General features: G+C 36.1%; 2 pseudogenes; both read right to left on the bottom strand.

The window, feature by feature from the left end:
* Positions 1–15,939: 15,939 nt before the first annotated feature.
* On the bottom strand, positions 15,940–21,059 carry LOC146406199 (olfactory receptor 8K3-like; annotated as a pseudogene).
* A 3,872-nt stretch (positions 21,060–24,931) lies between these two features.
* Positions 24,932–25,868, bottom strand: LOC100152197 (olfactory receptor 8K3-like; annotated as a pseudogene).
* Between the last annotated feature and the right edge of the window lie 1,563 nt (positions 25,869–27,431).

Genomic DNA, 27,431 nt, shown 5'->3' with positions numbered 1-27,431 from the left:
TATATATATTTGTATATTTTGGTTAATTAGGTATTATTCACATTACCTTTCTGAACTCACATTTTTGCTCCAGGTTGTTTTTTTTTCCCTCAGATTTGTCGAGAGATTTTCTATTAGATAACAAATCTTTTGTTATCTAATGCCTTCATTTCTTTCTTTTCAAGTTCTACGAAGTTTATGTTGTTTTCTTTTTTTTTTGCACTTTCTGGGAGTTCCTGTTTATTTGCTTTGTCTAATTATAGATGAATTTGCATTTTGAGATTTTTTTTTGGTAAGCGTAATTATAAAATGTTTGCTCTTTTTATTCTTCCATCTTTTATTCAGCACAGTTATTTTTAAATCATTCATATTTTGTGGCACCAATAACTCATTACTTTTTATAGCTGGTGGCTTTCCCCTGCTTGGATACCCTACCATCTGTCTATCCATTCTCAAGTCAATAAATATTTGGCATGTTTCTGGTTTTGGGCTATTCCAAAGAGACTTCAATAAAGCTGAAGGGGGAAAAAGGCCTTCTTTAATGTCTTAAGTGCTCTAGATTTTTAACAGACTTTTTTAGGCCAGCCAAGACCAATATCCACCATGCGACTTTGTATTTAATACCTATAGATTTGGGCGAATTCTTCTATTTATCTCTTTTTGAGGTCTCTAAAGTACACTGAATCTCCTGATGCTTCTAGGATGTGAAATTTTAAACTCAAGCAGAAAACTGAGAACACTGTAAGCCACTGGTATTTCTGTTAGATCAGGCAGTTGGCTAGATATGAGCAGAGAAATGGGGGGGCATGGGCCAAATGGTAGGAAACTGTACATCTTGTGAACAGGGGGGTCCTTGGACAGACTGAGAAAAGCAGGAACGTCCAAACTGACAGGGAGTCACAAATTTGGGGTGGCCAGGGGGCAGACAAACCCATGTGGGCAAAGGCATCCATTTCTCATGCATCATTATGATAACATAATAATAAAATTATCTATGCAGATAAGAAGTACCCATCCTGCACTGATGCCCATGACACTTCTGATAAAGATTAAATAAGGAAAAAAATGCTTCCTCCCCTTGGGAAGGTGGAACTGGGATGAAAATTGGGAAGTACAACCCCTACCCTCTCCTTCCTCGGTGAATATACCACCCATTCATTTTCACATCCCATAAAACCAGTTTGCCAAAGAAATTCAAGGCAGCTACTCACCTGAATCTGCCTGATACACCTTAATAGTTACTATCATTTCATAATATGTTCACTTCGCTTTCTTGACCTCCTTGTCTCCTCTCTGAATTCTTTTCATAAGCAGACAAGAACCCATTCTCTGGTAACAACTTGAGAGGTCTTTGTAAACATTGTGTCCATTAAGTTAATCTTAGTTCCTTAAATCTCTCTGATCACATCTGAAAGTAAAACATTCCAGTTGAAGCTTTGGCAATATAAACAATGCTTTCAATCATGTTCTGTTACAAGGGAACAGAATCTTATTGCATGCATGTGAATGACTATATTGGCATAAGAATAAAAATACTCAATAAGAGTCTCTGAAATTTGGAGGGATCTGGTAGGGAGAGAAAGATAAATGTTTCTATTTTGTTTATACAAATATAATCTTCTAGGTTTCTATAAGCTGTAGAGAGCATATGTGAAAAAAGAATGTGGACAAAGAATGCCACCTGCCACATCAGTAAACAAAGAATGTTGTGGACACTGTAGCTACCCCCTTACACTGAGGAGATTCATGATGGAGAAATAGAATACTGACCATAGCTAGTTAAGGTGCATATCAAAGGAATAATCTCAATGAGCCAAGACTCTTGCATAGCCCCATACATAGTAAATTGCTAAATTCATTATCTTATGATGTCGTTTTCTTTAATTAACAGTCATCTTTTGATGTTCCAACTACATTTTTTTCTTTTTTTTTTCTTTTTTGCAGAAAATTCTGTATAACCTGGATCCTCCCTTACCCCTTGGAAACAGTCCCTCAGAGTTATCTGAGAGTCTGTCTCCCTGGCTTAAGTTCTCTGTATGTCTGCTGAATAAAATCTAATTCTCAACTTTTTAGTTGTGCATTATTCTTTTCAGTTGACAAGGGGTTTCTTATATCTGGAAAATAAAACATTAAAGAACTAGCAATTCTTTCAACAAAAAGTCATAAATTGTAATCATTCTAATCAGTGAATTAATAGTCCAATGTGATTAATTCTTATTCTGCTTGATCTTAAGTTAGTAATTTAAATTTTTTCTTTTTTTAGAAAAAGCAGAGTAAAACAATGACTATCCATGCATAATAGAAGAATTAAAATTGCCATGGTCAAAAATCTGATAAGAATTTATTTAGATACAATAATAATGAATTTTGGTTATTTCTGGTACAATATTGTAGAATAATGACTGGAAATATGGCTGACATTATCTGGAGGTAGACAAATATTACTTATATATAACATATCCTTATAGTCATACATAAAAACAGAAGCAGAGATCTTATAGTCTTTATTAAAATGTTTAGACTAGTGTCAGATGCAAAACTTAAGAGTTTATACAAGAACTGTTGGACTCAAACAGTTTTCATGCATATAGAACAAGTTAAATTTATCTGTTCAGATGGCCAGTGCTTTTTTTTAATATTTAAGGGGATGGTAGGTAACTACCTGTCCTTGATAGGTAATTTAAGGGGGTTGTGGACTAAACCTTGCAGTATAAACCAATACATTATTTGTGAAAATGGTCCCAACATGTTCACAAAGGGCTTAGAATGGGAAGGCCTGCACATTTTAGGTGACTTGCCCAAAGCTATTTCCTTACTATCAGGGTGCATATAAACCTCATGCTGGCTTTTTTTTTTTCAACCTGACTTTACCATAGGTGCAATAGGATATTTATTTAGGATGAGAATTTTCTTCAACCCTTTTAAATATAAAAGTCCAAATCTTTAAAGATATACATTTTTAATATGACTTCAAACTGGTAAGACTATTTAGTAATTAAAATCAATAAACTTTTCATGGTTTAACTATGGAAGCAAGAGACGTTCCCAAAGATGGGCAAAAGACCTAGATTCTTCCCCCACATACAGAGTTCCTCCCAAAGACAGCCTAAGAAAACAAAGGTTTTTGTGTGCCTCCTGCCACAGAACGGCAAATCTGTGATGATAGGTAGGCAACCACGGTTGGATTTTTTTGGAACTTACAAAGCAATGAAGATAAAAGTAACCAAGTTCCCTTATGAACTGAAACCCCTTTTTAAGTCTAACTCCCCTGAGACCAGGCATGGTCAGACAATGAGAAAGCCGCCTGTCACTTCCTGACTGCCCTCAACCAGCTGGCCAGCTTCCTGACGCAAGCCTGTCAACCTTCACCCTCAGTGGGTAGAAACCAGTAGGGACATTTCCCCTGGTTGCAAGCTCTCAGGACATAAAACAAGATGAAAGGAGCCCCTCGTTTATTGATTTTCTTCCTTATGACAAACAACACAAAAGACAGAGATAAAGGAAAACGACTCTTTCTGGGACTCCAACCATCAATTGGCAAAACCAAATTCACAAGGGTCACCATCCAAAGAATTAATTCCTATAAATAGTTTCCTGCTGCCAATCTGAATTTGGAAAAGGACAAGGGGAAATTTCTATCTTTCTCTATTAACTTAGCACTGCAAACAATGATCTGAGAGGATGACATGGTTGAGAATTTTTACCTTTGGTGGCCTTAGTCAAATCGCAGGACCTCTCAGGTGCAGCCCCCCAGGGATTTGGGTCTCAGTCAATTCTATCCCTTCCCTGTTACCAGAAATTGTAGGGGAGTAAACATTTCTTTCTTTCTCTTTCTTTTTTTAACCTCTTAAAATGTACAAATGAGCCTAAGAATTAAGCTGACATAAGAGACAACAAGACTAACCCATATACACAATTTATTTAATAATTTTACATGCATATAGGTGTCATCATAAGAAAAATTAATACCCAAGAAATATGTAAGTCTAAGTGCTTTTATACTAGATTAACCAAGAGCAAAAATTGCAGAAAAATTAATAAAATGGATGGGAATACTAAAGGCAAATCAGTGTAATTTTATTTATTTTTTATTTTTTTTATTTTTTTGTCTTTTTTTTTTTTTTTTTTTTTTTTTTGCTATTTCTTGGGCTGCTCCCACGGTATATGGAGGTTCCCAGGCTAGGGGTCTAATCGGTGCTGTAGCCACCAGCCTATGACAGAGCCACAGCAACGCGGGATCCGAGCCACGTCTGCAACCTACACCACAGCTCATGGCAACGCCAGATCGTTAACCCACTGAGCAAGGGCAGGGACCAAACCCGCAACCTCATGGTTCCTAGTCGGATTCGTTAACCACTGCGCAACTACGGGAACTCCCTTTTTTTTAAAAAAAAAAAATCAGTGTAATTTTAATAGTGTTTTTCTGCACGTTTCTCTTGGCTTAAGTCTCCATCTCTGATGGTAAGGATTTTTTTTCTTCATTCCTTCTGGTATAGAGAGGGCATCTTTAACATGATAATTTAATCTCCTACTTTCATGAAAAAGAGTTCAGAGTGTCCTTCCTGCACCTGCTATTTTTCATGTGTCTTTAGCTCAAAATGATCAATGTGTTAAAATAACATATTTTGGAGTGATGTGTCCTGAACTCCATCAGTTCTCATGTAAATTTGTACACAAGTCATAAGAAAATATTCTGTCCTTCCTCTATGGTAATGACATAGAAGTGAAATGGATGAATATTATGCTAAATACATGTTAAATTTTGAAGACACTGATGCTTATAACAAACACGTTTGTTATTTTACTTTTTTCCCCCTAACAGTGTGCCAGCATTTCTGTGTCTCCATATACTCACCAACCTCAAAATACTCTAGGGGATATAAAATGTTATATTTTTTTCTTAATTTTATAGGGATATAATTGATTTACAGTGTTGTATTAACTTCAGGTGTATAGCAAGGTGAATCAGTTATACATGTACATATATCTATTCTTTTTTTCCACCTATGTTATTACAGAACATTGAGTAGACCTGCCTGTGCTATGCAGTAGGTCCTTGTTAGTTATATATTTTATATATATATTAGCGTGTATGTGTTAATCCCATCCTCTCAACTCATCCCTCCCCCTCAAATGTTTTAAACTGAATTTAATTAAGACTGATGTCCAGAAATTTTATGTGCATATTTACCATCTTTATATGTTATTTGGTGAAGTAATTTGTTCAAATGTCTTACCCATTCTGTCAATACTTTTATTTTTGTTTTGAGATCTCTCTATGTATTATGGAACAAGCCTTTATGAGACAGATTACTTGAAGGTATTGTATCCTAAAATAAATATTGGTTTTACACCCTCTTAAATCTTTTGAGGAGTAAAGTGTTTAATTTTATTGAATGTAAGTAGCACTTTTTTATTTTATTGACTTTACTTTTGGTAGCTCAAGAAATTGTAAATATTTCAAGGTCATGAATGTTTTCTACTATGTTTTCTCCTGACATTTTTGGACTTTTAAGTAGTACATTAACACCTAAAATCCATTTTCTGTGAATTTTTGTTGAAGTTATGGATCAATGTTCAATGTTTTGCATAAAGTGTATGTAATACTTAATCATCACCATTTGTTGAGAAGACCATCCTTTCTCCATGAAGTGGCCTTTCTTCTTTGGCTTCATGAAATATTCATTGTTTGTATATGCATGAGCCTATTTCTGGTCTATAAGTATTGTTTCATTGATCTATTTGTCAATTTTTATACCAGTACCACACTTTTTTTTAATATCCATAGCGTTAGGACTACACATTAGTTAGTATTTGTCTTACTGTTTAAAGTTAATTCTGCTATTTTAGCTTTTTTGCATTTGTTTATATGTTTTGGTTTCAGAGTCTCAATTCCTATCAAAAAATTATACCTGTTTGGATTTTTTGGGCTTGAATTCAGAAAGTGTGATATTTTAACAATATCAAATAATCCAGTAAAAACACATGGTAGATCTTTCATTTGTTTAGGCCTTCTGTAATGTCTTTTAGGAATGTTTCTTAATTTTTAGTGTCCAGACCTTATATATATTTTCTTTTTCAGATTTACCTTTACGTAGTTTATAATTGTGGTACATTTGTATTTTCTAATTTTTCATTGGTAGTACACAGAAATAAAAATTTTTATGTATACTATTTTTTTTAAACTGTACTAAATTCTCTTTTTTAGTTTAATCTTTTTTTTCTGTAGATTCTATTTGATTTCCACCTGCACAATCTTGTCATGTACTAATAAATACAGTTTAACTTCCTCCTTTCAAAACTGGACTTTTTTTTTTTACTTTCCACATTGTGTACCTTCAGTACAATGGTGAATACAATTGGAAAGAATAGCCCTACTTGCCTTTTTCCTTGATTTAGTGAAAATGTGTTTGAGATTTTAATATGGCATATATTTGATATAAGTTTTTCATTGGTCCCTTAGTCAGGTTTAGGAAGTTCCATCTAATCTAGCCTGGTTAAAATTTTTACTCCTAATGCACATTGGATCCTAAAATGTTTTGTTGACTTTATTGGGAGAACAGAAAAAAATTCCTTATAAGTTTCTTAATATGGTGATTTTATTTTTGAATGTTAAACCATTTTGAGCTCAGCCAAACATGATACACTGTAGTTTTACATATTCCTAGATTTGATTTGCTAGAAATTTATTAGATTTGTTGCATAAATGATCTGGCTTATTTGATCTTTTTTCTTATAATGTTTTAATTAAATTAAATAATTTATTAAATTATTATTTATTATAATTATTACTAATGTTTGTTTATAATTTAAAATTTTATAACATTGTTTATTATATTTTTTATAATTTATTACAATTTTTCTTATAATGCTTTAATTACATTAACGATTTATTACTTACTGTAATAATCATTGTTTATTATAATATTTACTAAATTCTAATATTCTTCATATCAAGTGAAATATTTCAATTATATACCAACTTCTGGTTTTAACTGCATAAATTGTTTAGTAATATTTAATCTCATTTGCAAATATACATGCAAATTTTATCGAATTAATTTTTTTTCAAATATCATTCAAATTTGACTGCATGAAAATTTTTATTCCATGATAGTGGAAAAAGAAAACAGTTTAGTCTTTTATTTTTCTTTTAATATTTTTTTTTTATTTTCCCACTGTACAGCAAGGGGGTCAGGTTATCCTTACATGTATACATTACAATTACATTTTTCCCCCACCCTTTCTTCTGTTGCAACATGAGTATCTACACATAGCTATCAATGCTATTCAGCAGGATCTCCTTGTAAATCTATTCTAAGTTGTGTCTACTAAGGCCAAGCTCCTGATCCCTCCCACTTCCTCCCCCTCCCATCAGACCACCACAAGTCTCTTCTCCAAGTCCATGATTTTCTTTTCTGAGGAGATGTTCATTTGTGCTGGATATTAGATTCCAGTTATAAGTGATATCATATGGTATTTGTCTTTGTCTTTCTGGCTCATTTCACTCAGGATGAGAGTCGCTAGTTCCATCCATGTTGCTGCAAATGGCATTATGTCATTCCTTTTTATGGCTGAGTAGTATTCCATGGTGTATATATACCATTTCTTCCGAATCCAATCATCTGTCGATGGACATTTGGATTGTTTCCATGTCCTGGCTATTGTGAATAGTGCTGCAATGAACATGCGGGTGCATGTGTCTCTTTTAAGTAGAGCTTTGTCCGGATAGATGCCCAAGAGTGGGATTGCGGGGTCATATGGAAGTTCTATGTATAGATTTCTAAGGTATCTCCAAACTGTTCTCCATAGTGGCTGTACCAGTTTACATTCCCACCAACAGTGCAGGAGGGTTCCCTTTTCTCCACAGCCCCTCCAGCACTTGTTATTCGTGGATTTATTAATGATAGCCATTCTGACTGGTGTGAGGTGGTATCTCATGTTAGTTTTGATTTGCATTTCTCTTATAATCAGCGATGTGGAGCATTTTTTCATGTGTTTGTTGGCCATCTGTATATCTTCCTTGGAGAAATGTCTATTCAGGTCTTTTGGCCACTTTTCCATTGATTGATTGGCTTTTTTGCTGTTGGGTTGTATAAGTTGCTTATATAGTCTAGAGATTAAGCCCTTGTCAGTTGCATCATTTGAAACTATTTTCTCCCATTCTGTAAGTTGTCTTTTTGTTTTCTTTTGGTTTCCTTTGCTGTGCAAAAGCTGTTCATTTTGATTAGGTCCCATGGTTTTATTTTTGCTCTAATTTCCATTGCTTTGGGAGAATGACCTGAGAAAATATTCATGATGTTGATGTCAGAGAGTGTTTTGCCTATGTTTTCTTCTAGGAGTTTGATGGTGTCCTGTCGTATATTTAAGTCTTTCAGCCATTTTGAGCTTATGTTTGTGCATGGTGTGAGGGTGTGTTCTAATTTCATTGCTTTGCATGCAGCTGTCCAGGTTTCCCAGCAATGCTTGCTGAATAGACTTTCATTTTCCCATTTCATGTTCTTGCCTCCCTTGTCAAAGATTAATTGACCATAGGTGTCAGGGTTAATTTCCGGGTTCTCTATTCTGTTCCATTGGTCTGTCTGTCTGTTTTGATACCAGTACCACACTGTTTTGATGACTGTGGCTTTGTAGTATTTCTTGAAGTCTGGGCGAGTTATGCCTTCTGCTTGTTTTTTGTTTCTCAGGATTGCTTTGGCGATTCTGGGTCTTTTCTTGTTCCATATAAATGTTTGGATTGTTTGTTCTAGTTCTGTGAAAAAAGTCATGGGTAATTTGATAGGGATTGCATTGAATCTGTAGATTGCTTTGGGTAGTATGGCCATTTTCACAATATGGATTTCCCAATCCAGGAACATGGAATATCTTTCCATTTCTTTACATCTTCTTTGATTTCTTTGATTAAAGTTTTATAGTTTTCGGCATATAGGGCCTTTCCCTCCTTGTTCAGGTATATTCCGAGGTATTTGATTTTGTGAGGTGCAATTTTAAAAGGTATCGTATTTTTGTATTCCTTTTCTAATATTTCATTGCTGGTATACAGAAATGCAACTGACTTCTGAATGTTAATCTTATATCCTGCTACTTTGCTGAAATTATTAATCAGTTCAAGGAGTTTTGGGGTTGAGTCCTTAGGGTTTTCTATGTATAGTATCATGTCATCTGCATACAGTGACAGTTTGATCTTTTCTCTTCCTATATGGATGCCTTTTATTTCTTTGGTTTGTCTAATTGCTGTGGCTAGGACTTCCAAAACGATGTTGAAGAGCAGTGATGAGAGTGGGCATCCCTGTCTTGTTCCAGACTTGAGTGAGAAGGCTTTCAGTTTTTCCCCATTGAGTATGATATTTGCTGTGGGTTTATCATAAATAGCTTTGATTGTATTAAGGAATGTTCCCTCTATACCCACTTTGGTGAGGGTCTTGATCATGAATGGATGTTGAACTTTGTCAAATGCTTTTCTGTGTCTATTGAGATGATCATATGATTTTTTGACTTTTTTTTTTGTTAATGTGGTGTATGATGCTGATTGATTTGCGTATGTCGAACCACCCTTGTGAACCTGGTATGAACCCAACCTGGTCATGGTGTATAATTTTTTTGGTATGTTCTTGGATTCGGTTGGCTAAGGTTTTGTTGAGAATTTTTGCATCTATATTCATCAATGATATTGGGCGATAGTTTTCTTTTTTGGTGGTATCTCTGCCTGGTTTGGGAATGAGGGTGATGGTGGCATCATAGAATGTCTTTGGGAGTATTCCTTCTTCTTCAAACTTTTGAAAGAGTTTAAGGAGGATGGGCACCAATTCCTCTTTATATGTTTGATAGAATTCACCTGTGAAGCCATCTGGTCCTGGACTTTTATTTGTAGGGAGTGTTTTTATGACCTCTTCCATTTCATTTCTAGTGATCGGTCTGTTCACCTGGTCTGTTTCTGCTTGATTCAGTTTTGGCAGGCTGTAAGATTCTAGAAAATTGTCCATTTCTTCCAGATTGTCAAACTTGTTGCCGTACAGTTGTTCATAGTATTCTCTTACGGTTTTTTGTATTTCTGCTGTATCCGTTGTGATTTCTCCATTTTCATTTCTAATTTTGGTTATTTGGGTTCTTTCTCTCCTCTTTTTAGTGAGTCTGGCCAGGGGTTTGTCAATTTTGTTCACCTTTTCAAAGAACCAGCTCTTGGTTTTATTAATTTTCTCTATTGTTTTTTGAGTCTCTATTTTATTGATTTCTTCTTTGATCTTTATAATTTCCTTCCTTCTGCTGACTTTAGGACTTTTTTGTTCTTTTTTTTTTTCTAATTCATTTAGGTGGAGGGTTAAGTTGTCCATTTGGGATCTTTCTTCTTTTTTGAGAAAGGCCTGTATTGCTATAAATTTCCCTCTGAGCACTGCTTTTCAGCATCCCATAGATTTTGAGAGGTTGTGTCTTTATTATCATTTGATTCAAGGTATTTTTTAATTTCCTTCTTGATTTCCTCATTGACCCATTGGTTTTTTAGTAGCATTTTTTTTAATCTCCATGGAGTAGGTTTTTTCTCTTTGCTTTTCCCATGGTTGATTTCTAATTTCATGGCATTGTGGTCAGAGAAGATACTTTAGATAATTTCTATGCTCCTGAATTTATTGAGATTCGCTTTGTGTCCCAATATGTGGTTGATTCTTGAGAATGTTCCATGAGCATTTGTGAAGAATATGTATTCTGTTTTTTTGGATGTAGTGTCCTGAAGATATCAATTAAGTCTAACTTTTCTATTGCTTCCTTTAGGATCTCTGTTGCTTTATTGGTTTTCTGTCTAGAGGATCTGTCCATTGATGTGAGGGGGGTATTAAGGTCTCCTACTATGATTGTATTCTCATCAATATCTTCCTTTATGTCTGTTAATATTTGTTGTATGTATCTGGGTGTTCCTGTATTTGGGGCATATATGTTCATGATAGTCACATCCTCTCCTTGGATGGATCCCTTAATCATTAAGTAGTGTCCTTCTTTGTCTTTCTTTATGTCTTTTGTTTTAAAGTCTATTTTGTCTGATATGAGCGTTGCGACTCCTGCTTTTCTGTCTTGTCTATTGGCGTGAAATATTTTCCCCCACCCTTTCACTTTCAATCTATATGTATCTTTTGTCCTAAGGTGAGTTTCTTGTAGGCAGGAAATTGAAGGTTTTTGCCTTTTTATCCACTCAGCCACTCTGTGCCTTTTGATTGGGGCATTCAGTCCATTGACATTTAAGGTGCTAATTGATAGATGATTATTTATTGCCATTAGAACCTCGTGTTCGAGTTGATTCTATGGTTCTCCATTCTTCCTTTCTTTTTTTTTTTTTTTTTTTTTTTTTGGTTGGATGGTCTCCTGTTATTATCTGCTTGAGTGTATTTTTTTTTCATTTTTGCAAATGCAATATTTGGTTTTGGCTTGTGGTTGCCCTGTTTTTTAAGTATGCTAACCCCTTCCCATAATTGTGTGTTTTAGCCTGATGGTCCTTTAAGTTCAAACACTTCATTACTATATTAAAATTAAGAGGAGAGGCATAGAAACAAACAAACTAAGAGTGTTATTTATTTCCTAACATCCCTTGCCCACATTTTATGGTTTTGATGACTCCTTTTTATTTTTTTCATTTTAATTTTGTTTGAAGCATGTTCATGATTAAATCTGTATGCTGGCTTATTGAGTGACTGCTCTCTGATTGCAGTTTCCTCAGTCCTAGTTCTTCCTCTTCTTTTTTTTTTTCTTTTCTTTTTTCTTCCCTTTCCTTCCTTTCTTTTTGGTTTAGAGAAGCCCTTTCAATATTTCCTTTAACCTGGGTTTTGTGTTGCTGTATTCTTTAAGTTTTTGTTTGTTGGGAAAAATTTTTATTTCCCCTTCTATTTTAAATGATATTCTTGCTGGATAGAGTATTCTAGGTTGCATATTTTTTTCCTTTTAGCACTTTAAATATCTCTCGCCATTCCCTCCTGGCCTGTAGTGTTTCTGTAGAGAAATCAGCTGATATGCTTATGGGGGTACCTTGTAGGTAACATTCTGTTTTTCTCTTGCTGCCTTTAGGATCCTCTCTTTATCACTAACTTTTGCCATTTTTATCATGATGTGTCTTGGTGTGGGTCTGTTTGGGTTCAGTTTGTTTGGGGCCCTCTGTGCTTCTTGTATCTTGAACCCAGTATCCTTTATATTTGGGAAGTTTCCAGCGATAATTTCTTCAAATATATTTTCCATCCCCTTATCTTTTTCTACTCCTTCTGGAATTCCTATTATGCATAGATTGGCCTGCTTTATATTATCCCATAGGTCTTTTATATTGCTTTCCAGTTTTTTGACTCGGTTTTCTGTCTGTTGACCAGATTGAGTGATTTCCATTATTCTATCTTCCATATCACTGATTCGTTCTTCTGCATTATTCATTCTGGTTTTTACTGCCCTTAGTTCAGTTTGCATCTCTGCAAATGAATGTTCTAGTTTTTCTTGGCTCCTCCTTATATTTTCTAGTACCTTTCTGAGGGTATCTGCATTACTGTTCATATCTTCTCTTAATTCCTTCAGTATTTTCACTATTTCTCTTTTGAATTCCGGGTCTGTCTGACTGCAGAGATCAGTTTCATTCTTGACTGTTTTAGGTGAGTTCTCCTGTTGGTTTGACTGGGTGTGGTTTCTCAGCTTCTTCATCTTGCTTGTTGTTTTCTTTCTCCTGAGGGAGTTGTACTCTCCGTGATCGGGCAGTGTTTGCCTTGTCACTGCCATGGAATATTTCCTGAGGGCTGGCGTTGTTGGTCAGTCTTTTTTGAGGCAGTGTGGCTTTTCTGGAGTGTTGATGGGGCTAACAGTGTTTCTTTGAAGCAAAGGAGGGCTTCCTGAGGGCAGACAGGGCTTGGAGGTCCACACCACGATGGTAGCAGATTTCACTTGGTCATGCAGAGCTTGCTCTGGTGGTTTTAGGCTTTGGGGTTCTTGCAGGGGGTTGGTGGTGTTGGGCAGCTGTTCCTCAGGAGTGCAGCACCCCCTGGGGGCTGGAGCAGGTATCTGGGTCACTGAGAACCTAAGAGGCTCTTCCCTAGGGCAGCCCAACTCAGAAGGACGGCCTGAGAATGTAGGCGGATATTTTCACAATCTGGCCGAGCTTGTTGCAGCTTTTCTGAGCTGCAGGGGCTCTTCCAGGTGCTGGGGCTGCTGAGCAGCTATTCCGTGGGAGTGGGGCATCCCCTGGGGTCTTGGGTGGGTAGCTGGGCTGCTGGAAACCCAAGAGGCTCCTCCCCAGGGCAGCCTGACTCAGAAAGACTGCCTGAGATCTTTTCCCGGCTTGGCCAAGCTTGTTGCAGGTTTTCTGGGCTGTAGGGGGTCCTGCCTGAAGCTGGCAGTCCTATGCAGCTGATCCTCTAGAGCTTGGCACCCCCTGGGGGATTGGGCGGGAAATCCAAGAGGCTCCTCCACAGGGCAGCCCGACTCAGAAAAACCATCCGAGAATTAGGCAGATCTATTCACGGCCTGGCTAGGCTTGTTCTAGCTTTTCTGGGCTGCAAGCCTTTTCTCAGGGACTGGTGGTGTTTGGTGCTGCTCTGCGGAAGTGTAGCCCCTCCAAAGGGCAAGCAGGCCTGTGCAGGGACAGCCCCTGCGGTGGTAGGCTTCAGGCAATTGTTGAGGCCAGCCCTCCTGGATGGCAGGCAGCCCCAGGTTCAGCGAGAGCATAGGGGGTGGTGGGGGTGGTGGAGGGGATGCACTGGGAAGCACAGCTTTCTGCTAGCTAGCAGGCCTGTAAGCTTGCTGTGGTGTGGGGGGAATTCTATGGGGACCCACCCCTTCTTCTCTCCCCTCCCCAGCACGGGCGCAGACCAGGCTCTTCTCCCAGGTTCCCTCTGATGTGGCTTTCCACCTCCCTGCCCCTAGAGTATTGTTCCCTTCCTCTGCGACAGCTTTGTTTTCTAGTCTCCCAGGCAGTCTCTGCCCCGTCAAATGGTTTCTAGACCTCCCAATCAGTTTCTGCTCCGCCCCGCCCCCCCAGCCTGTTCTCGGGGACTTACCTTCGGAAGCGGGGTCTCAGTGCCCAGCCCCCACCCAGGCGTCCCTCAGCCTTTTCTCAGGGACTAACCTTCGGAGGCAAGGTCTCGGTACCCAGCCCCCACCCAGGCCTCTCAATTTTTGGTGACTGTGCCCATAGTTCAGATGGTCTGTTCGGTTCTTGATCGGCTTTTCCGTACTCCAACTTACAGCTACACTCTTCTCTGCAGCTGGAGATTCCTCCAGTTCATTTGATCTTTCCCCCGTGTAGGTGACTTTTCAGGGTGTGGGATCCCTTTCTCCTCCGCAGTTCCCTTTCAGGAGCACCCGTCCCGCTCGGATTCACCTTCTCTCACTCTCCTCTTTTCTCCCGTTCTGCCCAATAATGTCACGAACTTCTTGCCGTTATTGGAGTTTAAGTTCCTCTGCCAGCGATTGGTTGCTGTTCTGTGCGAGTCATTTATTCTGTAGATGTGCTTTTTTTGTTGTGTTTGTGGGAGAGGGCGAGCTTGTCCACCTACTCCTCAGCCATCTTGTCCTCTCTCCAGTTTAGTCTTTATAACTTTCATGTTAAAAATACTCAAGCAAAAAAGTGGAAATTTAGAAGGGGTAGGAGGATATTTTTTTTTCAGAAAACATAGCATACATACAGCTGCTACATATCTTATTACATTTTCACTAGAAATATAATATAGACCAAATCATGACATTATCTTCTTTGCTACCTATAGAGAGATGATAAAATATAAATCAAAAATTGGAAGCTTCCAAATGAGACTCAAAAAATTTATCTGTTTTCCCCTCTCCAGCTTTACTGTGACATAATTGACAGATAATACAGTGTTAGTTTGAGGTCTGCATGTTGATTTGATACATTTATATAGTGCAATATGATTATAATTTAGCATTAGCTAACATCTCCATATCATATGAATACAATTTCTCTTTTTTGTGGTGAGACTATTTAAGACCTACACTCTGAGAAACTTTCAAGTATGCAGTATAATATTGTTAACTATAATCAAAGACACATCTTAGTTGGTACATCCACTGGTATAGAGGAACATGCTGATGTTGTGAGTTTCTAAGTTGTTGAGTTAATATGTTTCCTAGTGTTCCTATATAAAAGTAACAGTGCTGATAAGAATAAAGCAGTATCCTAAGATCATCCCTGTGGTATGGGAGCATCTGAAAAAATTCAGATGATGATGAGTTGAAATGAGGCTCATTGCTCTGCACTGAGCAATATGTTTAATTTTAGCTTATGATTTAGAAGAGAATGGAAGCTTAAACAGAAGGATATGCTTACAAAAACCACATGTTCATACATGAACACAAATTCATTCTAATAGTTGAGAATAATAATCATTTAGGAGTTCCAATGTGGTGCAGTGGAAACGAATATGACTAGGAACCATGTGATTGTGGGTTTGATCCCTAGCCTTGCTAAGTGGGTTAAGGATCCAGCGTTGCTGTGAGCTGTGGTATAGGTTGCAGATGTGGTTAGGATCTTGCATTGCTGTGGCTGTGTTGTAGGCCAGCAGCTGTAGCTCTGATTCCACCCCTTATCCTGGGAACCTCCATATGCCACAGGTGTGGCACTAAAAAAAGCAAAAAACAAAACAAACAAAAAAACAATAATCATTTGAACTCCCTTTTGGGATCTACTCTTATTCCCCACTCCACACAGCATACCCACTCTCCTGACCTACTTATTAATGTCCTAAGTCGTTCTAAGTTATGATGACATTTACTTTATTTTTATAATTCACTTCTCCCTCTCAAAGAAACACAGGATTTTTCTTGTGAGTGTGTGTGTGGTCATGTAGGTAGTGTACACAAAAGTGTGACTAGCACATAGAAGGCAATCTTGAAACATATGCAAATGCATTTTTGCATGCTATTCCTTTTAGAAACACTCAAAGTTTTAAACCATAAGCTAATTTATAGTAGTCTTATTGTGCATAAGCTTTAAGAGAAAAAATTGCATAGTTTTTTCCACATCCTTTGTAGCTCATATTTTACATCTTTGTTTCTCAAGCTATAGATCAAGGGGTTTAACATGGGGATAATGAGGGTATAAAATATAGAAGCCACTTTATCAGTGTCGAAGGAATGGATGGACTCCGGTTGCACATACATAAATATCAGAGTCCCATAGAACACGGTGACCACTGTCAGGTGGGATCCACAGGTTGAAAAAGCCTTGTGCCTACCTTCAGCAGAGTTCATCCTGAGAATGGCTTCAAGAATAAATAGGTAAGACACAAGCACTATCAGGAGGGATGTAATCAAATTAAAACCTGCTAAGGTCAGAATAATTAGTTCAATTTCTTGTGTATTTGATCAGAGCAAAGACAACAAAGGGAGACTGTCACAGTAGAAATGCCTTATGACATTGTAGCCACAGAAGGATAAATTAAAAATCTTGACAGTGACTAGAAGAGACACAAATGTGCTATAGAGATAGGGGATTGCCACCAGGACCCAACGTACCCTTTGTGACACGATGACAGTGTAGAGCAGAGGGTGAAAAATGGCCACATAGTGGTCATAGGACATTGCTGACAGAAAAAAAGTTCACTAATAATGAACACAAGAAAGAATGCTAGTTGCAGAGCACAAAAATAATAGGAGATTGTATTTTGAGCAACAACAAAACTTTCTAACATTTTGGGTCCCACGGTGGTTGAATAACCAAGATCAGTGAGAGAGGTGTCTGAGAAAGAAGTACATGGGTGTTTGGAGTCTGGCATCCACCTTGGTGAGGATGACCATGCCCAAGTTGCCCACCACTGAGATCACAGAGATGAGCAGCAACAGCCCAAATAATGGAGCCTGTAGCTCAGGGCGGTCTGTGGTTCCCATAAGGATGAATTCATTCAGCAACCTATTCTGGATAGACACATCAGAATAGTCAATTGATTTTGTGTATTCTTTCCTCAGAGATGTCTTAGTATGCAAAGCTCACATAAAGAAGATTCATTTAAACCTTCCAATTTAGAATATTTGAAAATAAAACCATCAGCCTCATATTAAAATATATATAGAGATAGAAAGAGATATCGAAATAGATCTGTGGTTCTCTAAATTGGAATTCTTTTACTCTCCAAAGAATAGTTTCCCACTGTCTAAAACCATTTTGGTTGTCACAATCAGGAATTGAGGTTCTATTGGCTTCTAACAATTAAAGGTCAGCTCAGTATCTTACCATATCAAATATTCAAACCATAAAATTATTCAGCTAGTAGTCACAAGAATATCACATTGAGAAACCCTGAAGATATAGATATAGATGACTAGAAAAACAATTCATAAACATGGAAAACAAAGTAAAATCAAAATGAGTTAAAACAATATTAAAACTGCAGATATTAAGTTTATGGATAATTATTTTACTATTGCTTAATTTTTTTACAATTTATATGATACAACCACATAATGAGATTTATAAAATACCTCAATATTTGGGCATAAATCATATGCCAATTATATAATAAAAATTTCAAACAAAAACTCCATAAATTCATATCTGCTACTCAAATAATTGTGCTATGAAATATTTTAGCCTTCAGGTGGTTGGCTGAAAAGGTAGCACAACTGGAAGATATGAATAAATAGGAAACTATAATGGATCACTGTGGGAATTATTTTTGTTCATGTGGCAAAGTATACCAGGAGATAAATATATATATATACAGTTTCTGTAGTACCTTCATTTATGATCTATACAAAGTGTTAATTTGGACAAATAATGTAAGTCATCTAAAACTCTTATTCTCATATATAGTGCAAAATATTGTGCAGGATTTGGGGGAAAGATAAATGAAGATTCAATGATTCATTGAGGTTATCTTACCTGGAAATACTTCTCAAATATCAAGTACATATGCACTCTCTGAACTGTGACTTAACTTCGTTGTTAGGGCTATAGCGATGGAATAGGGAGGAATAGGTCAAGCAGAATGTAATACATGTGATTTATTTCGGTCACTGCTACACCTCCTATTCCATGAGTAAAGTGGAACGATAAATTTTTGTTTTGGGGATTGCTTATCTTGTAATTTTTAAATCTATTTTAATATAACTTTAATAGAAGTTTTGTTTGTTTGTCTTTTTGCCATTTCTTGGGCTGCTCCTGCGGGATATGGAGGTTCCCAAACTAGGGGTTGACGGAGCTGTGGCCGCTGGCCTAGGTCAGAGCCACAGCAATGCGGGATACGAGCCACATCTGCAACCTACACCACAGTTCATGGCAACGCTGGATCCTCAACCGACTGAGTAAGGCCAGGGATCGAACCTGCAACCCATGGTTCCTTGTCGGATTTGTTAACCACTGAGCCACGACAGGAAATCCTAATATAAGTTTGTTGATGTAAATTGGCTTAAAATATTTTGCATTTACAGCATTTTCATTAAAATTGAAAGATACTAACTTGTATGTAACCAATCAGATACACTATGCTATGCAATAAACTAGTATAAAATCTGGGCCAATTGGGAGAAAAAGAGCTCACTGGCAGTTGTTTTACATACAAGTTTCATAAAAATTCCCATTGGATTAAGGGCTACAGTACTTTAAAAATATATTAAAAATCATGATGATACACAATACCTTAGAGACAAAATAAAATGCACCAAAGATGAGATATATGTGGATTCCAGAATGATATTTGAAATCCTCCTGAACACTAAGCCCCAAAGAACTCCTTCAAACCATAGTAGAGCACATAATGCAGAAAATCATTGTTTAATGACATAAAATGTATCTAAAATATCCCAAAAGATCACAGATAAAAATGATAACAGACTAAGAGGTGGATCACATGTAAAGTAAGACAATTGTTTTTAGTCTAAAAATTTCAAGCATCAACACTCTGTTAAAAAAAAAGCCACTTTACTGTACAGCAGAAATTGACAGAACATTGTGAATTGACTCTAATAAAAAATTTTAAAAATGGAATAAAATTTTACTGTTTCAATAAAATAGCAAGTCAAGAGGCTCCGAGTGGGCTCTAAGCAGATGCAATCATATAATTTCAGCACATTAAATTAAAAGGTAATCACATGCAGTTTACACTTAAATGACTTAAAATTTTGCTTGTAAGTTTGTGACCTCTGGACATTCTAGACTTCATTGAATGCATATACCCCTTTTATATTAGAAATGTGGAAATGTGTACAAGGAGACAATAGTATTAGAGAAATATTCAGTCAATGCAATAAAGAGAAGTATAAATCTTGAGGTTTGCTTGTTTTCTTATCTTTTATTTTGTTTGTTTCTTTTGTTTGGTTTTCCTTCACTATCACAGATGGATAAAAAATAAATAAATAGCATATGTTGAGTACTAATCTTCCTGTAAGGTAAGGAAAGATAAAATAATTTTCTCTTACCAGCTTTGGAGTTCTATGGGAAAAAAACAAATTTATTTTTCATGGTTTACTATCTCTATTTAACACTCAATTGTTAGTTTTTCAAAGCTATACTCTTTGAGATCATCCCACGAGACAATGGAGAGGATGCTGAACATGGTACCTTGTTATCATAGACCTGGTTACTTAACAGTCTCCTAACAGTTCTTTCCTTACCTCAATGTGAGGTGTAAATCTCTTTTTTCCTCATTAAGACGTCAGGTGAGAATCATCTTGATATATTTATTTAAATAATCATTAAATAATTAAATATTTAAAAAATCAATTAATATTTTTGAGATGATAACAGAAATATCTCAGAGTCACCAAATGAATATTTGACTGGAAATCAAAATGAGAGTGAATACCTGCAGTTTCTTAATTTTTCCAATTAAAAAATTATATTTCTATCATCATGCTTTATTTCTCTTTGTTTTGGTCTTGAGATAACATTATTTCTCTGAAACAAATATTTTATAAACATGACAATGATATTTCAAAGAGGCATGTGAGCATTTAGCCTCTCAACCCAAGTGAAAGTATTAAAAAATGACAATGGGAGTTCCCGTCATGGCGCAGTGGTTAACGAATCCGACTAGGAACCAGGAGGTTGCGGGCTCAATCCCTGGCCTTGCTCAGTGGGTTAAGGATCCGGAATTGCTGTGAGCTGTGGGGTAGGTCACAGATGCGCTCAGATCCTACATTGCTGTGGCTCTGTCGTAGGCCAGTGGCTATGGCTCCAATTCAACCCCCAGCCTGGGAACTTCCATATGCCTGGGAGTGGCCCAAGAAATGGCAAAAAGAAAACAAACAAACAAACAAAAAATGACAATAAAGAAAAAAGGAGAGAATTCCTATTATTGCTTGGGCTTTACAATTATAAGAAATAAAAGTGGATTGAATCAGAAATGGCCACATTTTGCTACGCTTCACCATGGAATTAAAGTGGAATGTTGCAAACATCACTGAAACATTGTGGATATTCATAGCTTGTGTTACAGAATGAAATATGCTATCATTTTTACCTGCATTGAAGCCTCTGTCCTGACTCCCTATGTGTTTCTTAATATGGCATATTGGGAACAATTTTTTTTTTTCACATTTTGAGATGCTCCCTGAGGAGATGCCAAGCAATGTGTTTATTATTCATATGATATAGAGAGCATGTGCTATTTTTCATAAAATAGTATACCTATTTTTCACTCTTAGTTAACTTTCCATTTGTACCACAGGAGACTGTTGATTAAAATCTTATTTGTTTAGGACAGGTTTATCACGAGTCCCCTTTTTCCACAGTATCTCCTTAAGGGGGTGACACAGTAGAGAAATGTTGAAATTCTGTCCTATTACATTATTTGTAAAAATTTAAATGGAGTAAAAATTATGTGCTAGGCAAATACGACCTGTTATTCCTTTGACTTTAGCTATAGTTTTTGCTGTTTTCCTCCCCTTCAGAGGTGGACATTTGTTACTCATTTTTCCAATTTCGTAATATGTGGCCATCTTTCATTAGTTACAACTTCTATATTGAAACATTTTTTATTCCATTCTATCCAATTCCCATTCCAATTATTCTTTGCTTCCTAGCAACCTATTCTACTGATCTACGAATTCAGTATGTCTTACAATTTATTCAGATCTTCTTTGATTTCTTTAATCAGTACACTGTCGGGAGCCATAAGGCTGCTCCAGTAAAGAAAGCAAAGCCACAGTCGGCACCTGCATGAGGCTTGTCTGGTTAGCAGAGCTACAGACAAGCTGAAGAAAGAAGAAGGATTGCAGAGCAATCCCTTGAAAGACATCGGCTCCAGGAAAATAAAAATGATATCCCCTAAAAAATATGTTAATTTATTTTTCTGTGTTTATCCTTCTTTTTCTATCTCCTATTCACAGCTTTCTTACAGTTAAAGATTTGCCCTGGGTACGTAAAACACTTGAACCAAAACAGAATGAAGTTGTTTAAACAATGTAATGGAAAAAGCCTTTGTTTTGGAGTAACAATTTATGGCACCTATTTTGTGAGAGTATACAGGGGAAACTTATGATTTCAGTCCCTTTACTTAAAAAGAAGTTTGGGGCTGGGAAAATGTTGTTTGGCCTATAAATTGCTATTTTCTATAATAGATATATTTTTTAACAGTGTCACTTGTAACTTTCATCCCTTGTGGGGGCATTTGTTAATTTTTGTGTATAATACTCCTTTCTATTGAAATTGGTGGTTTGGAACTTACGTAAATCAGCACAATAGGTTAAATGCTTAGCTTGCTGGCACCAAATAAATCGTGGTTTTAAGAATGTCATGAGCCCAAGGCTTTCATGCGTTTTGTTAACTACATACACCTTTAGTTAAAGAATGTTAGGTATCATAGTTTATTACTTATTAAAGCTTTGTTCTTAATATAGAATAGAATAGCTACTGTTGTTGACCTTTTAAGAAAAATACAGTGTGAAACTTTAAGTTTGTAATCTTGAAGGAAAATATGAAGTTGAAAGGAACATGTTTTAACTAACCTTCTTTTTTTGTATCTTGGGTGGAGGGAACAAAAGGGCTTTAAATCAAATGTTAATGTCAAATCTTACACGAAACCTGATTGTGATAGGGTATAAAAACTGATGCTTTTCATTTAATAAATTGGGTCATCTGCAGCATGCAGCTGAGGAGTTGGCTCCAATTCTTTCTGCGCAGTTTGTAGCCCATCCTCTCCTTTGGCACTCCCTGGCTGCTGGGGCTGGACCTCGGCAGTACACTTTTCAACATATATATCCTAACATTTTCTGAATTACTTACTAAGTATTTATTTCATTATAATTTGTGATAAAAATGTTGTATATATATATGCATATTATATATACATTTTTTTGGTTTCCTCATGTTAATTCATATATACACACACACATATACACACAGACACAAATATACAGATTGATACTTGCTTGTTGTTTTTTATCCTGTGATCTTATGGAACTCACATTTGTGGGGAGATACCTAAGGTTTTCTATTAGCAACATGCCCTTTACAGTTTATAGACAGTCTAAATTCTTCTCCAAACTATATGCCTTGAATGCCTTTTTGTTTGTTTGTTTAAATTCCTGTGATTTTCCTGTGCAATCTCCTTTGAGATTTGAATTTTAGAAATTTTTGCATTTAATTTCATTTTATTTATTAAATAAATAATAAATTTATGGGTTTGAATTTTAGAAATTTTTGCATTTAATTTCATTTTATTTATTCTTTTAAGTCTGCCCTCTTTACATATAAATTTTGAGTCATTCGTATTGTGTGTACCAATAATGTATTACTCCTTGTCTCTGGGTGGTCTTCACGCACCTGGATACCTCTTAATTTATCTATACTTTCTCAAGTGGAGGAATGTTTGAGTGTGTCTGATGTCTGGCTACTCTAAGGTTTGAGTGTTTCTAGTGTCTGGCTCCTATGGACATTTACACACATGGATAGGCAATGAAATGTGTTGTCATTTCTTTGGGGTAAGTACAGGGCAGTGTTTAATATTTAAGACAATGAATCACAAACCAAATGGTTTTAAACTCTTTATAGTACTTTATTTTTTATAAACAATGTATGAAATTTTTATTTCTTCCACATACTCACAAGCAGCTAGATATTCTAGTTAATTTACAGTGTTATCACATTGAAATTGAAATTGAAATTATTTAATGACTAATGTCTCAGAAAACTTGTATGTTATGTTGGGGTTTCTAATAATTGCATTTGTGTATTCTATGGAAATAAAATACTTTCTGATACAAATTCTGTATTTACTTAAAAATGAAATAGGGACTAATTTTCTAAATGAATGAAAAATATTATCAAAACTGATAACTCTCATTTTTTTTCTTTTTGGTTTATAAGCTGAGGAATAATCAAAGATACTCCAAGATTTATTTTAGAAGTGGGATATTAGATTAAGTTTATTGACAGTTTGTGTTTTCAAATCAATGTGCTATTAACATTCCACTGTTTCCATGACCAATATGCATAATCTCAGAAATATATTTCTATATTTATATATACATAGCTCATATGTAGGTATTTAATTGTTTCAATAGTTAAGAAATAAGCTATCAGAGGTTGCTGGTGGCTCAGTGGGCTAAGAATCCCATGTTGTCACTGCAGTGGCTCAGGTCGATGTTGTGGTATGGTTTCAGTCCCTGCCTCATGAACTTCTGCATGCCACAAATGTGGCCAAAATATTTTTTAATAAAAAAAATAAAAAATAAAATATAAAATACCAGTAATATTTATACCAAATATAGTCTTATAAATTATTTTATTCAAAGTTGATGGCTTTATAGATTATTTTATTCCATGATGGTGGACTCAGAAAATATTCCAGTATCTCTATGATGTAAATAAGTCTACTGAGTGTTAAGAAGTAACAAAAATTTTTTAAAAATTAGAGAATTTGAGGAAGGTTGTATAGGAAGTATGTCCAAAAGAGATGACAAATTTATAAAATACTACGCATTCCTAGGAGTATAACATCATCCGAATCATAGAATCACCTCATTTTTGCTTCCTCCAAGTAGGATCATCAAATAGATACAGTCAAACATTATCTTAACTGAAACACAGTATATACTCATTTGAACCAATTTCATGGAAAGTTATCCAAATGAAAGAGAGGCAACAACCCAATTTTTCATAGAATGGGCATCATATGCAAGGAGACAAAAACGAGTAGAATATGACTTTTAAACAAAAATTTTTCTTTTTTTCTCACAGAGATAAGAAGTAGTGACAATCCATTCAATAAAAATAAGCAGGTTAGAATCAAGATCAAGGTGGAAGGGAGAAAAAAAGTAAACCACAAAAAAATTAATTCAATTGAAACACTCACTGTTACAGACAAGTAGACCAATTTATAAAAAAATAGATACTCTGTCTGGGCTACTCAAGTGCCAAGTTTGTTGAGTTAAAAGAATCTCTAAAGCTCATATGCGGAAGATTGCAAACATCCCCCCTCATGGAAAGGAAACATTTGAGAAAATTCATACAACTGATTACTTTAATTAGCATGATACGCTAAGTCTCCCAGAAACCACAATCAAGTGTGTTTTAACACACCCCATAGAAATACATGAAGCCAAAATAGAAAGAATGTGCTTACAGAAACACACACAAATACATAGACTCTAGAGACACACGCACACACATACACACAAATACATAGTCTCCAGAAAGTTTATTCTAGTAATGAGAATAGCGCAAGTCATTTTAATTCCCTTTCTATATTGTTTTTCACTACCACAGCATACCCAAAATGTTTTCCTGTGTTATAGTTTGCAGACCCCTAAATCACTCTACTGCACTAGAAAATAATGAATTAGTGTATTTATAATTCATCTCTTACCCACTCCAGGAACACGAAGATACTTATTGTGCATTAACTAATGTATTTAGAGCCCTAAGAAGTGTGACAGGTGCATAGAAATCTATCTCTAAGTATATTTTGGATACATTAACCCTTCCTTCTCCCTCTGAGAGAACACATGATAATGTGATTCAAAGGAAGCACATAGTAAAAGGTACTTAAGAAAAGATATTGCGAATTTTTGTCCATATCTTATGAAGAGCATATTTTACATCTTTGTTCCTCAAGCTGTAGATCAAAGGATTTAACATGGGGATAATGAGGATGTAAAATATAGAAGTCACTTTATCAGTGTCAAAGGAATGACGGGACTTGGGCTGCAAATACATAAACAGTAAAGTCCCATAGAACACTGTGATTGCTGGCAGGTGGGATCCACAAGTGGACAAAGCCTTGTGCCTACCCCCAGCAGAGTTCATCCTAAAAATGGTCACAAGGATGAGGAAGTAGGACACAAGGACCATCGGAAATGACAAAATCAAGTTAAAAACTGAGAAAACCAGAATAATCATTTCAATGTCATATGTATTAGAGCAGAGACAACAAGGAAAGACAGTCACAGTAGAAATAACTGACAATATTGTAGCCACAGAATGATGAATTAAATATCTTTATAGTGATGGAAAGAGACACAACTATGCTATAGAAATAGGGGAATGCCAACAGCATGTGACAAACCCTTTGGGACATCATGATGGTGTAGAGCAGAGGGTGACAAATGGCCACATAGCGGTCATAGGACATTGCTGACAAAATATATAACTCACTAACAATAAACATAATGTAGAAAGCTCCCTGGATGGCACAAAAATAATAGGAGATTGTATTTTGAGCAACAACAAAACTTTCTAACATTTTGGGTCCCACGGTGGTTGAATAACCAAGATCAGTGAGAGACAGATGTCTGAGAAAGAAGTACATGGGTGTTTGGAGCCTGGCATCCACCTTGGTGAGGATGACCATGCCCAAGTTGCCCACCACTGAGATCATGTAGATGAGCAGGAACAGCCCAAATAATGGAGCCTGCAGCTCAGGGTGGTCTGTGATTCCCATGAGGATAAATTCACTCATCACTGTTTGATTGTGTTTTTCCATGCAGGTTTATCAGAAAACCTATTCTGGATAAAGACACCAACAGAGTCAATAGCTGTCATGTAATGTCATTTGATAGTGTCTTAGTACTCAAAACCAGAACAAATATGATACATCCAAATTTCCAATTCAGAGTATTTTAAAATAAGTCCACCTGCAACATAAGCATAATAACAATAATCAATAGGTAGATAATAGATAGAGAATTAGTGATGCAGGAGAGAGAGAGAGAGAGAGAGAGAGAAAGAGAGAAAGAGGATGAAAGAGAGAAATAATTGAACCTTGTTCCAAGGAATATACCTGTGTCAGGAATCTTTTGTTGAACTAAGAAAGCAAATAAAAAAAATACAATATTTATTGCATTAAACTGTGTGTGTATGTGGTGTTGTGTATGTGTGTATTTACAGGAAATACACATTCATCTCACATAAAGCATGGCTTATAAAGTTTTGAGTAGATATTCTACCCCATGTGTTTACCTCCCTATGTCAGAAATACTGAAAAACTCTTATGAAAAATATTTTAAATCAAAGGTATAAGAAGCAATATGTTTTGTGTACAGGCAGTGATGAAAGGCTCAAAGAAACTCTTGGTAGGTACTAATTTTAGGGTAAAATGAGAGAATTTAGAGCTTTTTCTCCCCAACTTAAGACAACAGGGGCCAGCATGAAATTAATTTTTCACAGTTTACTATCTGTGTTGATTACCTCACTATTATATTTTAAGGCTATACATTTTCAGACGATTGTTATGTGTTTACTTTGGATTCCACTGGAAACTGAACATGCTCTACTTTGTGCCATCACCTTAAAACTGTATACTGAAAAGTTTCCTGACCACCAAAAATTGATTTACACATCAGTATAAGATGGAAACATTTTTCCACTCACCAAAATTTCAAGAAAAATTTCACATTTATAGATTGTTTTGAATTTGTGTTGTTAGAATATTTTTGAGAATGGACTAGAGCCTAGAGAGCTCTTCCTAAGAGCCTAGAGTAAATAACTGACTAAAGATTTGGAAGGATATGAAATTAGAAACCAGGGAGTACCCGTTGTGGCTCAGTGATTAACAAATCCGACTACGAACCATGAGGTTGCAGGTTCGATCCCAGGCCTTGCTCAGTGGGTTGAGGATCCAGCATTGCCATGAATTGTGGGGTAGGTCTGCAGATGTGGCTTGGATCTGGTGCTGCTGTGGCTATGGTATAGGCTGGCAGCTACAGCTCCAATTAGACCCCTGCACTGGGATCCTCCTTATGCTGGGGGTGTGGGCCAAGAAAAGGCAAAAAAAAAAAAAAAAAAGGAATTAAAAACCAATCACCTGCAGCTTCATAATTCTGCCATAATTGTTTGTTTTTTTTTTGTTCCTGACTCTTCTGCTAGTCTTTTCTTGTCCCAGAGTCTTAGTTTATTATAATAAATTAATCACTTATTAATGTTTATAAATCATTAAGCATTTATACAAAATACAAATATTACATAAACTATATGGCATTGACATTTCAAAGATGCTCATTGTGTCTGTGAAAATACTTGAACAATTGGTCTCAACAAAAAGGGAGAA

Source organism: Sus scrofa, chromosome 1 (assembly GCF_054392235.1).
Source record: "Sus scrofa isolate SSC_HxYL_T2T_F1_AM1 chromosome 1, Sscrofa_HxYL_maternal_Yorkshire_Landrace_v2.0, whole genome shotgun sequence".
NCBI classification, from domain to species: Eukaryota; Metazoa; Chordata; class Mammalia; order Artiodactyla; family Suidae; genus Sus; species Sus scrofa.
This window is presented reverse-complemented; position numbering and strand designations above follow the sequence as displayed.